The sequence below is a fragment of the Sapajus apella genome, unplaced genomic scaffold (assembly GCF_009761245.1).
Source record: "Sapajus apella isolate SASKATOON/1434 unplaced genomic scaffold, GSC_monkey_1.0 scaffold19, whole genome shotgun sequence".
Classification (NCBI taxonomy): Eukaryota; Metazoa; Chordata; class Mammalia; order Primates; family Cebidae; genus Sapajus; species Sapajus apella.
The window spans coordinates 5,904,977-5,920,373 of record NW_022436959.1 but is presented as its reverse complement, the minus strand read 5'-3'; positions in this window follow the sequence as shown (position 1 = coordinate 5,920,373).

Here is a 15,397-nt window from a genome sequence, read left to right as displayed (position 1 = left end):
TTGCTGCATCACCTGACCTTGCATAGCTCTCTGACCTAATTTCATACCATTCCCTTCCTCTCACTATGTTGCCGAGTCATGAATTCATGGGTCTTCTTGCTATTTTCTGAATGCATTAAGCTCATTCTCATGCCAGGGGCTTTTCCCTCTTTGCATTTGCTTTTCTACTTTTCCCAGATATTCACAAGGCTGGTATCTTCTCATTCAGATCTCTGTTCAAATGTCACCTCTTCAAAAAGACTTCATTGACAATTCTATCCAAAATGAGGCTCTTTCTACATACATCTCTGCATAGTCTATATCCATTGACCCTATTTTGTTTCTTTCATAGCATGTATTATCTGTATTTTTATTTCTTTACTATCTGTCTCCTTCTGAAATGTAAGCCTTGTGGAAGAGAAACTTGTCTCCCTTCTTTCCACATTTTATCCCCAGGCCTAAAGCATTTCCTGGTACATAGTGAGTTCACAAAAGATTTGATGATAAGATACTTAGTAAGTATTAATTAATCAATCAATATATTAACACTAATAAGCAATCTCTATGCACACACAAGACAGTTTAATCCAATAAGGAATTTTTAGTTTGGGGGTGAAAACTGTATCCTCTCCTTTTAGTATTTCCTGCACTTTGCCAAAATCAGTTTGATCTTTCCTGTTGCAAACTGGGATTCTGAGCATCCAGTCATACTTCTTCTACCCTTTTGGCGAATGACACAGATAAGGGAAAGTTCTCAGGGGAAGCCCCCCAGGGAAATTTCTAAAAGAAACAAACTCTCACTCAAGAAGCTCTTTCTTTTGGTATATACAGATAATATATACTCTGCAATTCCAGGGGGCTGAACAGGAGAAAACTTGGAAATTGATTAATAGTTTACCTCTGTGCAGGACTCAGGCAAATTGGAGCAGACCCCGATAAGATTCCTTTCCTGCCACCTGTACAATTGTTTATGATGGAAAACCTAAAGATTGAGGAGAAACCACTTTAGCTGAGTGCCCCACTTTTGCTGTTAGGAACTTCTTTGTCCTAAGACCAGGGAGCTGCTTTATAAAGTCACATCAAGGTCATCTGATGCTTTAGTGGAAAGTATACTTATTTGACTTGCTATTGGTTAGAGACAAGGGATTTAACAACTCTGTAAAGTTGGATGTCAGCTTGTAGAAATCTGATAAAATACAAATTACTTCTTATCTAATCACAAATGTAAGTGATATTAATCCAATGAAGAAAATTGAAAAAGGTAAGGTATACTTTATTGGCCTGTGAGAAATTAACCGGTCATTTATGTAAAGTAGCAATTTTATCAAACATTTGTCTTTCAGTCACTATTTAAGCAAATCTTTCTCATGGTGTCCTTTAAATTAGATTTGTTATCTTGCTGGTTCCCTCATTAATCAGTCTAGTAATATTTGGACAATCATTCAAAACCAATCAATCTAAAATCATTTTGAAAATTATTCATTTTATACAATAACTTAATACTGTCACTTGTATGAATAGGTTTGATTACACTAAAAGGAAAATAAATTTGGCATGTAAACCTTATTTTCTTAGGAAGGAAATCAGTTGCTTTCTAAGTCAAGTTATTGAGGTATAAGTCAAATATACAGTAAATTCATCCTTTATGGTATACAGTTCTATGAAGTTTGACAAATACATTTAGTCATATACCATCACCACAAAGCAAGATATAGAATATTTCTACCACCCAAAATGTACCCTTATGCCCCTTTTCGTTGTCAATACTCAGTTTTCAGTCCAACCTTCCCCCCCTTTTTTTTTGGTCTTGTATATTTTGAGTACAAGTTCTTTACCAGATATATGTCGTTTACCAAATATTTTCTCTGAGCATAGAGACTGTCATTTAACATTGTCTTTTACAAGAGAAATTGTCATGCCAAAAGTCCTGCAGTGGGTTCCATGAGGGCTAGTATGGGAGTAGGTGCTATTTATTGAAACAACAAAAGGAAAGACCCTTTTCTATTAGAGAGGAGACAGGAAGCCAGGAAGAGCATCTAGGCTAAGGGTATGCATTAGGGACAAGGATACTGGGCAGGGGTCTCAGGTGGAAGCCAGTTACAGGAGTAAGCTAAGGTGACAGAAGATGGGGACACAAGGGTCATCATACTAGACACAGATGGTCTGGCTCACCTACTAGCCTATAGCTCTTTGAATACCCCTTTCTTGCGACTAACTAGGATCAGGCCCAGAATCTGGGGTGGAAGGAATCTTTAACCCTAGCTTAAAAAATTAGGAGGACTCTACCCTTTGGAATTTTACAGACTATGTCACAGTGAAAGTTGTTGTCCTGTATGACTGCATTTCAAGGAACTTCTCCTAAACTTGCTTTGATAATTACATGTTGCTTTGCTAATCTGGATGAAGAACAACATAGTTTGAATATAGTTTACGTATAGTTGAACCATATTTACTGGTTTATTCATTAAATAGCTACTGACACATGTACTGTGCTGGGCACTGTTGTAGGGATAGGGTCACAACAGGCAAAGCAAGAGAGAGGCCTTGCTTTCACATGGCTCACATTCTAGTGACTGAGGGCAGAGTATGAATAGACAAGTAAATAAACATGAAAAAAATGAAATTTCAAATAATGTTGAAGTGCTTTTATAATCATAGACAATAGGATCACAATAGCAGAGATCATATTGTACTGGCTCATTGAGGTAGGATGGCTCTATCCTTGGGATTGTAGGCCAAAACATGACTGAGGCAGGTCTCAGTCAATAGACGTGTATTTAGCTGAGGTTGGAGGATGAGTCTGGGAAAAAAAATACAAGCCACAGGATGATCTGTGACCAGTGCTTTTTCCAAAGGGGATTTGGGGAACTTCAGAATTCAAAAGTCAAGCAGGAGGGGAAAATAAAAGACAGGGAGGATGGGCGGTGAGGAAGGTGGTTACATTCTTGTGAGGATCTAATTAGCCTCAGTAAATCTACATTTTACATGGGAAACGAGGGACTAGAGAAAAACTGGGCTATGTATTATCTCTTTCTCAGTAAATCCACATTTTACATAAGATAAAGGAAACACGTGAAAAGAGGGAATAGAGGAAATTAGGCTTTTGGGTGACTCTAAGTCCAAAAATATATTAACAAGTATTGGTGAGGGTGTAGCAAAACTGGAACCCTCTTACACTGTTAGTGGGAAAGTAAAGTGGTTGTAGCCACTTTAGAAAATAATTTGTCAGTTGCTCAGAATGCTAAGCATACAGTTGCCATTTGACCCAGCAATGCCAGCAATGCCACTCCTGTCTACTCAAGAAAATAAATGTGTATGTCCCCGCAAAGACTCGTACATGAATGTTCATAGAAGCAATATTCATAATAGCCAGAGAGTAGAAATAACATCACAAATTTCATCAACTGATGAATGGATAAACAAGAGGCTGTCTATCTTTACAAAGGAGTATTCTTCAGCAATAAAAAAATAAAATGAAATACTGATAGCTACTACAACAATGTGGATAAACCTCATAAACATACTGAGCAAAAGAAACCAGCCACAAAAGATCATGTATTTTATGATCCCATTGATGTAAAATGTTCAGAATAGTCAAATCAATAGAGACAGAAAATGGCTTAGTGGTTGTCTAGGGCTGGAGAATGGGAAGGGAGAATGGGAGTGACTGAATGGACAGGAGGTTTCTTTGGGAGATGACAAAAATACTATGAATTACAATTCTGTAAATATACTAAAAAACAGTATATTGTTCCCTTTAATTGTATTGTTTATAAATTTTATCTCGATAAACTGTTAAAAACAAAATGAGACCACCATGCAAACACCTGAGGGCAAGGTGTTTCCAGAGAGGGAACTACAAGTATGAGCAACTGAACTGGGAATGAATTTGCTTTATTTATGGAACAGAGAGGATGTCAGTAAGGCTGAAGTTAGTTGAGGAAGGAGAAGAAAATAGAGGCCAGTTCATCCTGGGTCTGTTAAGGCATGGTTGGGAGTTTGGATTTTATTTTGAATGTAATGAGATGTCACTGGAAAGTTTGTAGGATAGTGACATTATGTGATGCATGTTAAGAATACTCTGGCTACCTTGTGGGTATCAGCTCTGGGGGCGTGAAAGGATACAGTAAGACCAGTCAGTAGCCATTGCAGTAATTTGGGTGAGACTCAGAAATGCTGTAGATTTTTTTTCTTCTCTTTTTTCTTCTTCATAAGCAAAAAGCGAGGTCACCTTATATCTAGTAGAACAGTTCTCAAGAATCGTCCCAGAACAAGACACTTGCCAAAATATTTAACCCACTGTTAGTCTTTACTACCCTAAACAAGATATACCCTACTGGTAACAAAAATAATCTGTTAATAATGAAAAGTTTAAGCTACTCTTATAGAATTAGTATTTATAAAGAAAATATTATCCTAATTTAGTATCTAAATTCACTTTTCCCTCATAAAGCACTGTCAAGGTAAAACATGGGCCACTTTTTGTATCTATGACAGCTCTTTCCACACTAATTTCCTAGCTCACAGCAACAAAATGGGTTTCCTTTATCATGAACTGCACTTGTCAGTTCTAAATTTGGAATGGGAACAATAAGGCATCTGCAGAAAAACAATTTACATCAGACCCTTCTTCTTGCCCAAGGGGTTATTTGCTTTGTGCAAACTAAAGTGGGTGGCAGAGAATAAGCAGGCTTTGTTAGACCATTACTCATGTAATGAGATTTGAGGTCTGCTATTCAACACAATTTTCAATGGGCACTTTCCCCAGGACTAAATTGCTGCCTACAGACATTTTGATTATCAAATACAATTTAAAAGTAAAAAAAAGACAAAATATCCCTTATTTTCTCTAACTCCTACCCTTTGAGTTTGTCAATTTATCTAATAGAGAGGAGGTTTGCATATCAGGGAACTGTGCTCAGCCTTAGAATGTCTGACTCTTATCTGGGACTCCTCCAGCCTTCCTTCCATGCTGTGACAGGTCCCAAGTTATCCATCCAGTTGCCCCAGATATTTCTATGTCAGAAGCCAATCAACCTTGAAAGGATGAGTGATTTGACACCTTGTCTTTCAGTCAGCCCCATATTCATATACAGGCTGAGTATCCCTTATCTGAAATACTTGTGGCAATAAGTATTTCAGATGTTTTGTTTGTTTGGATTTGAGAATATTTGCATTATGTCAGTTGAGCATCCCTAATGTGAAAATCTGAAACCCGAAGTCCTCCAATGAGCATTTCCTTTGACCACCATGTTGGTGCTCTAAAAGTTTGGGATTTTAGAGCATTTGGGATTTTAGACTTTCAAACTAGAGATGCTCATACTGTACCATATGTTCACTTCTCTATAAAATTGAGCCATCCCCCTGCCGCCCCGCACTGGTTACAGATCCTGATAATCAATTCTAAATCTTCTCCTGTCTCAGTGTGATTTTCTTTCAGCTCTACTCTTAATAATCCTTTGCATCCCCTTGTGAAGTTTGTTGTGCCCCTAATCCCTTTAACTGTTCATTCTTGTCCCAATTATAACTCGGATTCTAAGAAGGTCAAAGTAGGCCTTAAAGTAGATTTGCAGGTAACTTTAGAACTTTAAGCTCAAGTCCTGTGTCTAAACTGGTATGACACTATCTTACCTATAGGGACAAGAGGCAGGAAAATTCTGGGCAGAAGAGAGTGGGTTCCTGGCAAGGGCCCCACCCTCAAGCCTAGAATTGCAGCTCAAAGTGAGAACATACATTCCTGTTTTCCCACTTGAATGTTGTCTTTTCCAAAACAACCTATGGCTCACCTGCCTCCCATCCTGTGCCCATGAAAACCCCAGGATCCACTGGTAGTGGAGAGGAGAAGCAGCTGAAGGTCAGAGACTACAACTGAACATCAGAATGAAGCATCTTGACTTCAGAGGGACAGCTTGATGGGGTAGCTTTGAAGAGGAGTCTGGCTGGGTACAGCTGGATTCTAGGGAAAGTTTATCTCTCAGCTCCCTTTCCCACTGAGAGCCACTTTCATGTGCAATAAAATCCCCTGCATTTGCCATCTCTAATTTGTTCATACGACTTCATTCCTCCTGGACAGTGGACAAGAACTCAAGTGCAGTTGCAAAAGGCTGCCACACTGACCCTTCACTGAGCTGTCAACGTGTAAGCCATCCATGGATGACAAAACTAAAAAAGCACTGACTGTAACACTCCTTCTGGGGCTTGAGGGGTTGCAGGCACCCCCATAGATGCTGCCATGGGGCCAGCACAGACTTTGTTCCTGCTGGTACCCAAAAGCACTCACCCTGCGTCCTGCACCTGATCACCTGTGTGCTCCTTCCCCCAAGGGATTGAGCCCAGCAGGTTTGAGTGAGTGGAGTTTGCCCTGGCCAAGTATCTGTGTGCACTCCAGTTCCCACCTGTGAAGGGGCCAGGGAAATTTCCTGCTTCATTATCACCTGTTCCCAAGTCCCATTGCGCCTCACTGTGATCACTCATTGCTTTATGCCATGGTAGTAGCCTGACAGGTCCACTAGCTCTCAGCCGCCAGTCACCTGCTGTGCATCACCCACCCCACCACACCACACCCCTCCAAACTAGGCACACTGGAATGTCTGGCTCTTTTCTACACTATGCTCAGGCTAGGGGGGAATCATGGGACCCTGTCTCAGGCCCTCGCAGGTGATTCCCAGGCAAGCAGAGTCTGGAGTGGACGTCCAGCAGTCCTGCAGCAGAGGGCCCTGTTAGAAGGAAAACTAAAAAGCAAAGAAATAGCCTCAACATTAACAAAAAGGACATCCACTCAGAGACCCCATCTGAAAGTCACCAACTTCAAAGACCAAAGGTAGATAAATCTTTGAAGATGGGAAGAAACCAGCACAAGAAGAATGAAAACACCAAAAACAAGAATGCCTCTCCTCCTCCAAAAGATCACAACTCCTCACCAGCAAGGGAGCAAACTGGATGGAGAATGAGTTTGACGAATTGACAGAAGCAGGCTTCAGAAGGTGGGTAATAACAAACTTCTCTGAGCTAAAGGAACATGTTCTAACCCAATGCAAAGAAACTAAGAACTTTAAAAATAGGTTAGACGAAATGCTAACTAGAATAACCAGCTTAGAGAAGAACATAAATGACTTGATGGAGCTGGAAAACACAGCTCTAGAACTTTGCGAAGCCTACAAAAGTTTCAATAGCCAAATCGATCAAGCAGAAGAAAGGATATCAGAGATTGAAGATCAATGAAATAAAATGAGAAGGCAAGATTAGAGAAAAAATATTGAAAATAAATGAACAAAGCCTCCAAGAAATAAGGGATTATGTGAAAAGACCTAATCTACTTTTGATCAGTGTACCTGAATGTGACAGGGAGAATGAATCCAAGCTGGAAAACACTCTTCAGGATATTATCCAGGAGAACTTCCCCAACCTAGCAAGGCAGGACAACCTTCAAATACAGGAAATACAGAAAACACTACAAAGATATTCCTCAAGAAGAGCAGCCCCAATGCACATAAAAGAAAACTTTAGCCTCACTTATGAATATCCATGCAAAAGCCTTAAACTATCAACCAATAGACTATAATGGCAAAATAAAAAAAAACAACGTGTCCTAGGTGATTCCTCTTCCCAGACATATAAAGTTGGTTAAATATTAGAAAGTCTTTGAACATAATTCATCATACTGATTAAGCTAAGAAGAAAGATTATATTTTTATCTCCCCGGGTGCAAAAGTATTTGCTAAGATTCAAAACTCATTCATGTAAGAAAAAAACCCAGTGTAACTATAAGAATTATTATATACTTTCCAAATGACTGAATACAATAACCAATGTAGTATCCTATGTATTAGAAAACTTCTAGGCTTTTCCTTCAAAGTCAGGAACAAGATAGAAATGCCAGCTATGGAATTTCCTCAACTATTAAGCACTGTCATGTTGTATCAGATAATGCTATCATAAAGAGAAAACTTAGAGATACATGAAGTGAAAGGAAAGAGGTAGAACTATCTCTATTTATGTATGAGATAATTTTATATGTGGGAAACCCAAGGAATCAATGGAAAAATTGCTAAAAATAATAGGATCATTTGATAAAATAGCAGATTATGAAATCAATATGTAAAAATTAATAGCTTTTACATGTATAAATAAAAACTAGTTTGAAAATACAATAAGAGGCCCCACCTATAATAGCAAAGATAAAATAAACTCAAAAATATACACATAAGCTTAATAAAAGATGTTCTAAAGCTCTATGAGAAAGACTAAAAAACAGTCTTGAAGAACAAAAAAGTAGACTTGAAGTTCATAGAGGGTTGACCTCAGTTTTTCCCTACATGGTTCATAAACTTATAAATTTAATTGAATTCCAATAAAAACACCATTTTTCTGGAGCTAAAATTCTTTAAAAGAAATAAACAAGCAAGGATAGCAGAAAATCCCTGAAAAACAAGAATAATAAAAGAAGGAGATCGTCTTTCCAGATAGTAGATCATATCATAAACCTGGCATAAATTCAGTGTAGTATTAGTGCTTGACTAGGTAAAACAGAGCAATGGAACAGAATAGAAAATTCAGAGGTAGACTTAATTGCAAATAGAAATTTAGACTATAATAAAGGTGACATATCAATAAGGTAAGGGAAGGGAGTAAACTTTTAAACTTGATTTTATCATTCATGGGAATGTAAGAGTAAAGAAGAAGACAAAGGAAAGGGAAGACAATGAGTATTTATTACTATGAGCCAAGCACTGTATCAGATACTTTGATAGTATTATTTCAATACTCATCACAATTCTGTAAGACAGGTATTATTATTCCCATTTCATAGTTGAGATATGAGGTCTAAGAGATTAAATTTTCTGTGAGCACCAAGAGCACAAATAGAGAAGATAGGATTTATGTCCAGTTCTCCATGACTTCAGATCTTGTGCCTTCTTTTCCTGTATATGTGAGACAAGAATGTGTATGGAGGTCAGGGAGGACTAGTGGGCGGCCAGGTAGAAGAGGTAAGATTAGGTCAAGTGAGCCTTGATTCTTGTTACAGATATTCAAAACTGACCTGGAAAGCAAAAGGAATCATTACAATTTCTTGGATCATGATGTGAATGTAAGAAAAGTTTCCCTGAAGGCACCGGAAGAAATAAAGGATGGTTGACTTCGTCTATGCCACCACTCCAAACACAAATGAACCTATAATCTAGTAAAAACCATGTGCTTACTTTGTAAATACAGCTTGGAGGCAGATCCTCTAACCTTGTTTTCCCACCAAAATGCACGCCTGGGCTGCTCATATGTAGGCATTCCAGAGCTGCCACTTCCAGGCCAGGGTATTCTGGACAGATGAGAGAAGAAAGCCAAAACTCTGCACAGAGACCCTTGCCAGAAACTGGGTAGCTGACCTTCTCACTGGCAAAAGGCAAGAGAGTTTCCCACTGGGCTTTATGAGTATAGAAATATGAGGCATGTAATTTTCTTGAAATCAAGTGCAGAAGTTATAGCTGCTATTTTGAATACATGCTGGGTTTAAAATTTGCTTTCACATATTCCTAAATTGTGTATCATTTTTCTTGCAGTTGAAACCAAAGAGGCAAAGTCCTAAAACTTTAAAAGATTTTTTTCCACATCATAAAAACCTTAGTCAACTCTTTTTCTTGTGCTCATAGAGAGTTAATGAACTTACTTATTAATATTTTTGCAGTTGCAATTCAAACATGATAACCCCACATATCTAAGCACTTCTCTCTGAGCAACAGAAGCTTTAAGCAACATTGCACATACCTTAAAATTCTATGTGCCCTTTGGGAAAATATATGTGCTTGCTCCCTCTGTGTTCAGAAACCCCCCATAAACAGTGCGTTGTCTGCCGTTATTACCATCTGGTAGCTGACATCAATTCCCTCGCCGATTCCTCCAACAAGGCAGCCTTATATGAATGCTTGAGGTAATGTTTGACAGGCTTTGGCGACACAGTGGGGATTAGGCTTGGTTCCTTTATTGTGCTGCCTCTCTGGTGGAGATTTCTCAGAATCCAGGCAATTCTCAGATTTGAAAAATTCTAATAGCTTAGCTGGAAGAAAGCAAGCGAAGGAAGAGGGCAGTGAATTCGTTCTCTGCAAGCCTATTCATTCCCATGTGCTGCAGATGGTAACCAGCGACCAGCGAGTGTCTGGGTGCCCCTTAGTAACCGGGAACTGCATTAGTCAGCATATTTTCAGCATGTTTCTCATCTTTAGTACAGTTACTTAATTGAGCGTCAGAGAAGCCGTGATCAAATTAATATTCAAGCAAAGCTTTGGATTAGTAACCGAATGAAAGCCACATGGCTCCCTTGCTGTTCGGCTGAGTGGTGATCACTGTTTCATACAATTGCCAGATGTCCAGCTTTGAGAACATGATACTCAAAAAGAATAAAATCAGCTTGGTTTTCATCAGCTAGTAAACGACGGGTCAGATCTACCCATTTCATTGATGCAAGAGAATGCAAGGGCATGAAGACAATCAATGCAGAGCCAATTGGGGAAGGCATCAAGCCTGTTACAGAGTGAAGTGAAGGAAAGAATACTGACTTGGAGAAGAGGGACCTCTGTTCTAGTCAATTCCTTTCTCTTACCAGCTATGTGGCATTGGCAAGGGACTTAGGTCTGTGAAAATCAGGTTTTACACCTGTAACATAAAGTGCAAACATATATCTCATGAGATTGTGATGAGCATTAGCCAGAATATATTTAGGAGATTGTAGTGGGAACTTAATGGAATGTAGCTGGGTCAGAGTAACTGGGGCCCCCTGAATCAGAATGGTGCTCAAGGTCAGTGTGACTATGGTTCCTTTGGACACAATGACACTCAAGGACCTCATGGTTCTGGGTCTCCATTCAACAAGACAAACGAATATAGGCCAAGACCTGGAGACTGGACAAAAATGCACCTGAATAGAGCAGACTCTAGAACTGAGTCAGCTGCAAAAAATGAGTGAAAGGGCAAAGAGGTGAGACAAGGGATAGGGTAGGTGTGGAAAATTGAGACGTATAGCAGATTGGATGCCCAGTCAAGCATCAGAAAGCTCTAATGCCAGGCCCTGACAAGTGAGTGGCATCATCAGAGATATTCAGGCCAGCCAACTGACCTCAGGAAGTAGAGACCAGCCTAGCCACTTAACGTGATTCACCCACATTCCTGGGGGAAATGCTATTGTTGAAGTCAAAACATCAGAAATAATTCAGTGGCTTACTTAAGATTTGATAGTTCGTGAAACTATATGACACTGTTCCTGCAGACAGATTGGAACTTTTTGGTTTTTTTGAGAGGGGTAGGTAAACAGCTACTGCATTCTTTCAACTTCCAGAATTTGGCTGTACTTGGTCATCTCCTCTGCCTCCAATCTACACAAAGGACTTTAAAATTGTGGTGGTACTGTACTTTATTCACCACTGAATCTCAGTATCTAACATACCACATGCATGAAATTCCTCACAGTCCAGTTGGATGGATGGATGGATGGATGGATGGATGGATGGATGAAAAGATGGATGGATGGACAGATGGTTGAATATGCTATTATTTTTCTGCCTAGATTATCCTTTTCCTTTCTTTTATTCAAAGCCATCTCTCCTTTCTTCAGCCCCTCTAACTTACTTCCTCAGAAGCAGGTTCTTGCTTCTTGCTTTGGGCTGTGAAAGCACTCGGCTCATCTCTCTACTAGAGCATTCAATGAAACTTCTTGTGATTTTTCTGCATATGTCTCCTTCATTTCCATCAGATTATGAGCTCTCAAAAGATGCATGCTGTCTCTTACTCATATTTACTCCCTAACACCAGGTACAATACTAAGTCAACCTTCAGTGAATGATAATTGAATGAACTTATTCCCCTTATGTGAGAAGACCTCCCTTTCAGTTCTTGGAGGCCAAAAATTGGCTGCTGCTTTATTTGACTCACAGCAGATATTTTAAAGCCTAGCAGACATCCACACATTGGTTTTGTCTGATGAAATTCACCAGGGAAGTCAGCAGCAGTAACCACAAGTTAAATTTTTAGCAAAATGTCCTCTTGTGTCTTTTTGAAAGTGAGTCTCCTTGAACTGTATGTATTCTCTCATTCTCAAGCAGCTTTAGGTTTGGAGTCTTGTCAGTGGTTTAGTGCATGGATGCTGGAGTCAGGCTGTCTGGGATTGGCTTTTGTCTCTACCAATTCTTAGCTGTCTGTTTAACCTCCCTGGGCCTCACTTTCTTCATCCATAAGAAGGAGATGATAACAATAGTACCTACCTTGTAGGACTGTGGTGAGAAGTAAACAATAGGTAATAAGTGCTTAGAACAGTGTCTGGCACGTTGTAACCACTAAAGTGCCAAACATGTTTGTTGACAATTTGCCCTTTGTTAAATATAGGAAGATAAAAGAGAGAACTTCTGGTCTTAACAAAATGCCATAGAAAATGAGCAAATGGGATGAAGAGACATTTTACAGAAGAGGATATACAGATGGCAAATAAGTATATGAAAACATGTTCAAAATCAGTAGCCATCAAATAGTGCAAATTAAGAACTCGGTGAGTTATCACTTTACACCCATCAGAATGGCTGAAATAAAAAATAGTAACAACATCAAAGCTGGTGAGGATGCAAAGGGACAGGATCACTCCCACATTGCTGGTGGAAATAAAAAATGGCCAGGGTACTTTGAAAAACACTTTGGCAGTTTCTTATGAAAGTTTGCAACTGCCGTATGGGCCAGCAATTGTACTCGTCAGTATTTGCCCTAGAGAAGTTAAAACTTATGTGCACACAAAAACAAGTCCACAGTTGTTCACAGTAGCTTCCTTTGCAATAGATGAAACTGCCATTAGCTCAGATGTCTTTCAACAGATGAATGGTTAGATAAATTGTGGTACATCTATAACATGGAATATTTCTTAGCAATAAAAAGAAATGAACTACTGATACACAAAACCACCTGAGTCTCCAGAGAATTATGCCAAGTGAAAAAAATAACAATGGTTATATGACATATATATACACATAGTATGATTCCATTTATGTAACATTCTTGAAATGATAAAATGATAGAGATGAAGGACAGATTAGTGGTTGCCAGGGACCATTATGGAGTCTGGGAGGGTGAAGGGAGGGGGCATAGCTGTGAAAGAGCAACAGGAGATATCTCTGCAGTGTTGGAAATGTTTAGTATCTTGATTGTGTAAGTTCTGGTGGATACAAGATGATAAAATTATGTAGAGCTCAATGTACACACACAGAGCTGGAGAAATCTGAAGACAGGTGGATTGTACCTATATCAATATCCTATTAGTGATACTGTGATATTGTGCTGTAGTTTTACCAAATGTCACCATTGGGGGGACTATGCACAATATACAATGGATCTATCTCTCTGTATTATTTCTTACAACTACATGTGAATCTACAATTATCTCAATTAAAAGGCCAGTTAAAATGAAACAGGAAAAGACAACTACTCTCCCTACCTCTTATTTTAGTAGGTATTTATTAAATGTTTAACATGACAATTTATATCTGAAAGATTAACTGTGTTCTACATTTTTTTCAGTGAAATGAGAATAAATGACATCACGTTTTCTTACAGATTAAAGAGCTCCTTGTTATCAGAACCTGACATGTGTTCAAAACTGCCCAGAGCAAAGATATACTGCTTATTTACCAGAAGATATTGATCTGAGACAGCTCACTCTCCTCTCTAAGAGGCTGTTGGAGACAACCAAAGAGATCCAGCAAGATCTCGGGGATAAAACAGGCCTATGAATATTTAGTGCTCTCTCCCTCTCTCTTTTCCCCTCTGTGGATTGAGAAGGTGGAGACTCATCACTCATCAACACAGAAACTACCCCTAGATTGGCTATGAAAGGCAAATCTTTTAAAAGAATATTTTATAGATTATTGACTAAAATAAATTGTCTGGAAATGTTCATTTTATAAATCATTCTTATTCATAAATATGGGATATTTGTGATTAAAGTGTAAATATATTCATTTAAAGCCAGTTACCATTAGGCATCCATCAGGAATGAAGGCAGAAGTGAATTCAGCCATACATCAAATTATGCCATGGACACAACGGCTCCTTGCACTTATGCTGGGAGCACCGTAGGCTGAGGGTCTATGACATCAGCACTGCACATATGCGGTTGTTATTTAGAACTCTCCGAGGTATAGATTTACATTACCATCTGTCCTCTCAGTTGCTGTTTACATCTATCCTAAAAGGGGGAGGGGCGTAATCAATTAAAGAGTATGTACAAAGCCCTGGGAAAAATTAACAACAGCAACAACAGCCTGAACTTGGGAGTAGTAGACATGTCTATTCAAAGGGGAAAGAGGGATTCATTCTCTTCTCACTTTGAAAATATTCTCTTTGAACTGTGGAAATTAAGTGACAAAAAAATTTGTTAAAACCTACAGGCTGGAATATGCTGAACACAATTAAGCTTCTCCAAAGAGCCTGAGAAAAATCTAAATTATATATTTTTAAATTAATTTAACGATGAATTGGACTTCATAAAAATTTAAAAGCTATGCTCCGTGAAAGACTCCATGAAGAGATTGAAAACACAAACTGCAAATTAGGAGAAAATATTTGCAAAGCATATTTCTAATAAAGAACTAGTATCTGGAATATCTAGGATCCAGTTTTGAAGAATGTTCAAAACTCAACAGTAATATAAAAAGTCTCATTAGAAAATGGACAAAAGACATGAAGTAACATGTCACCAGAGAAAGTATACAGATGACAAATGAGCACCTGAAAAAATGTTTAGCATAATTAGCCATGAACTTGCAAATTAAAACCACAATGAGATATTGCTACTGAACCTTCCTTCAAGAATGGCTTTTTAAAAATACTGGCAACACAAAATGCTGGGGAAGATACAGAGAAACTGGACGACTTGTACATTGCTGGTGGGAACAGAAATGCTACCTCCACTTTGGTAATATTGTGAAAGGAAACGTGCAATTGTCAGTAATTACTCTTCCGGGCATTATCCCAGAGAAACTAAAAATTATGTTCATGCAAAAACCCGTCTACATGAATGTTCATAGCAGCTCTATTTGTCATAGCCAAACATTGGGAACAACCCAGGTGTATGTACACAAGTGGATGTCACACAAACTGTGGTCCATTCTATGGAATAGTATTCAGCAATAGTAAAGAACAAATGACATGCACACAACAACTTGAATGGATCTCTAGGAAATAATGCTGAGTGAATAAACAAAATTCAAGCCCAAAAGGCTGTATACTGTATGATACCATAATTAAAACATTCTTGAATTGACAAAAATTATAGAAATGGAAAATAGATTCATGGTTGCCAGTGTTAAAAAGTGATTGGGGCCGGGCGCGGTGGCTCACGCCTGTAATCCCAGCACTTTGGGAGGCCGAGGCAGGTGGATCACGAGGTCAAGAG